This window comes from Monodon monoceros, unplaced genomic scaffold (assembly GCF_005190385.1).
Source record: "Monodon monoceros isolate NGI ecotype Baffin Bay Population unplaced genomic scaffold, NGI_Narwhal_1 Super_Scaffold_19, whole genome shotgun sequence".
Classification (NCBI taxonomy): domain Eukaryota; kingdom Metazoa; phylum Chordata; class Mammalia; order Artiodactyla; family Monodontidae; genus Monodon; species Monodon monoceros.
Genome location: NW_021703775.1, coordinates 43805259 through 43808649, shown reverse-complemented (window position 1 = coordinate 43808649; position 3391 = coordinate 43805259). Strand labels below are relative to the sequence as shown.

Here is a 3391-nt window from a genome sequence, read left to right as displayed (position 1 = left end):
GATAGCTTGAGAAGCCCAACTGTAATTTACTCTACACATTTAGTCAAATCAGTCTTCCTAAAATACTGCTTTCATCATGTCCCTAGAATTTTAAATGGTTCCCCATTGCTCTCAGAAAAGTCAGGTGCCCCGGCCTGACACTTAAGGCCACAGTAAAATGGACCTAATCTATCTCTCCAATCTTTCTTATTATGGATGTCCCACTCCAGCTAAATCAGTCTATTCAATTATTCTCCAAATGTGCCAAGTGTATTCAAGGTCTTTGCTCATGGCATTTGCCTGTCTGGAATTTTCATTCCCATCTCCCTACACATCTCTCCTTCAAAGACCAGTTCAGTTTCTACATCTCATCTCAGCTCACACTGTTATTTCATCCTCTGAATATCTGTAAATCTACAGTGGCTATTCTAGGGTTGTGGGGTTTTTTGTTTTTGCTTTTTTAATTTATAGCCTCTCCTCGTCAGTGCTTATCACAGTGCAGTGCATATAGCAGCGTTTTGATTCGTTGGTTACATCTTTATTATTTAAAATGGTTTTTAATTGGGAAGAGACTTGTTACTTTATACAGCTCTAATTTTTCTAATTTCTTTGACCAAGCAGGGGTTAAGTCCAAACAGAAAGAAACTGAAAGCAGTGTGCTCATGTGCTTCAGTATTTGTAGGTGAATTTTCATCACACTCTGAGAGTGCACTTATTTCCGTGACATTTTATTCCCCATCATTATACAAAGACGTGTTCTATTGATATATAAGCAAATGTTCTATAAGTGAAGGCTCTAATGGATCTCTTTTTAAAATATATTTAAGATATTATTGCAACTGATATTATACATACACATAGTTTAGGAGTCAATTGCTCTGTAATTCTTCTTGTGAAAAATAGTATCCCTCTCCATCCTCATCCTGCAATATCAGTCCTTGAACTTTAGCTGAGTGAGGACTACATGAGTAGATGCCTCATGTGCTACTACGTTAAGTCTACATATGGGTTAGGCAGTTGGTCGTGAGCCGGAGGAGTAGCAGATATGAGTGGTTATAGGATTCCATTTGCAAGCCATTTTCACTCTCCCCTCCTTTAGATCTAAACTAGTAGAACATGGAAAAGCTGAGGAGACTTGAGATGGACCTGTCCTCGGATCCAACAACCGAGAGTATGATTCTCAAACCTGTGTGTGCATCAATACCACTTGGAGAGTTGTTACTGGGTCCTAACCCCAGTGATTCTGATTCAGGAGGTCTTGAGGTAAGGTCCCCAAATTTGCCTTTCTTTCTTTCTTCCTTCCTTCCTTTCTTTCTTTCTTAGCTAAGTTTTTCATTTGTTCATTTCTTGCATTTGGAGTACTCGTCAATGGCATCCTTAGCCTGAGACTCTTTGCCATAGTCCTTAACCAACATACAACTTCAACCAACCACTTTGTTAGGTTTTCCCTCTCAGTGAGTTTTACAGAGGCCTACTCATTCCTCTAGTTTCTTGTTGTCATCGACCTCAATTAAGTTGGTTTGGTGTTAAGCACAAAGGGCCTACACCAACTTGACACACATAGGCTCATCACAGTTGGATGCAAGCACACAGAGATGGACTTGGCACTTGTCTAAGGCTTTGGCAGCTTTGTGAGTTCCATGTGCTAGGCCATCGTGGTTGTAGATGGTCTTCAACACCTCTTGTAAAGCAGTATTAATGTCCATTACACCTCCAGCAGCAATGCCTTCCTTGACCATGGTGGTGGGTTATGGGTGCTGCCAATCTTGAATGCACCCGAGCCTCTGCCTCCACAGTGGTGTCAGGGAAACAGCAAGGGTTTTCCTTTCTAACAGAATCCTAGATGATTCCTAGCTGATGCTACTGCATCAGGAATCACTAGGACTGCATATGAGACTGCATTTGAGAATGCAGGACTGCAAATGCAAGACTGCATTTGAGAATCACTAGTGTAGTGGGGAGAAAAATACCAAAAGGGAAAAAGAGCCAAATTAGTATGATTTGTTAGTCCAGGTCCCTCTTGATATCTATTTTTTGAAGGTGTGAAAATTGTAACATTAATTCAAATAACAGCATTTAATTTAACAAAGAGAAAAGGCATAGTTTGTTTAAATAGAGCTAGTTATGGTTTTTGCTCTTTATATCAAACATTTGCAAACATCAATCTCTATCTGAAAAAGATTTTAGTTTTATTTATTAAAATTTGTGAATGTGAAGGAAATATGTTTTGATTTCGTATGACAGTGAAATTAGTAAACAATGATATAAGTAGTCTGCAGATTGCTTTCATCTTGTGTTATTTATTTATTTATTTATTTATTTATTTATTTATTTATTTATTTATGGCTGTGTTGGTCTTCATTACTGTGCGAGGGCTTTCTCTAGTTGCGGCAAGTGGGGGCCACTCTTCATCACGGTGCGCGGGCCTCTCACTATTATGGCCTCTCTTGTTGCGGAGCACAGGCTCCAGACGCGCAGGCTCAGTAATTGTGGCTCACGGGCCTAGCCTCTCCGCGGCATGTGGGATCTTCCCAAACCAGGGCTTGAACCCGTGTCCCCTGCATTGGCAGGCAGATTCTCAACCACTGCGCCACCAGGGAAGCCCCTTGTGTTCTCCCTGATGTTTTGGATAAACTGATTTTTTACCCACTAATTATTGGTCATGTTATCATTCTGCCATTGAATTTTTTGTGCTTGCTGTGTTTTATCTTTACTGTTTTTTTTTTCCTTTTTACAAAGATTATATTGATACTAAGTGAGTTGCCCTCAGATTACTTCCTGAAGAATGGAATCTACAACAATGCTCTTAGAGCAGTGGGATGATGCATTGTGTTTTATTTTTAATGATCATCTTTAAAATCAAAATACAGCTCCTGATGATTAATGATAAAACTGTACTTGTTTTGTGATTGCTTCCCCTCTGGGAGAGGAAATATCAATGCAATACTTTCCTCAAATACAGTTTAAAAATATTGCTTTTATTTTTTTTCTTTCTCGACATATAGCACTGTATAAGCTTAAGGTATTCAGCATAATGATTTGATTTACATATAATACATCATGAAGTTATTATCACAGTAAGTTTAGTGAACATCCATCATCTCATATAGGTACAAAATTTTAAAAATAGAAAAAAAATTTTTTCTCATGATGAGAACTCAGGATTTAGTTTTTAACAATTTTCATATGTAAGAGGCAGCAGTGTTAATTATCATTGTACATTACATCCCTAGTTCTTATTTGTCTTATAACTGGAATTTTGTACCTTTTGACTGCCTTCCTTCCTTCATCCAATTCCGCCTTCCACACCCTCCACCTCTGCTAACCATAAATCTGATCTCCTTTTTTATGAGTTTGTTAGTTAAGTTTTGAAATATGATTGACCTACAACACTATATTAGTTCCTGTTATG

The 3391-nt window shown here is 38.3% G+C and overlaps 1 pseudogene; it reads right to left on the bottom strand.

Annotated features, from left to right (window-relative positions):
* Nucleotides 1-1319: 1319 nt before the first annotated feature.
* On the bottom strand, nucleotides 1320-1718 carry LOC114901109 (annotated as a pseudogene).
* Nucleotides 1719-3391: the final 1673 nt, after the last annotated feature.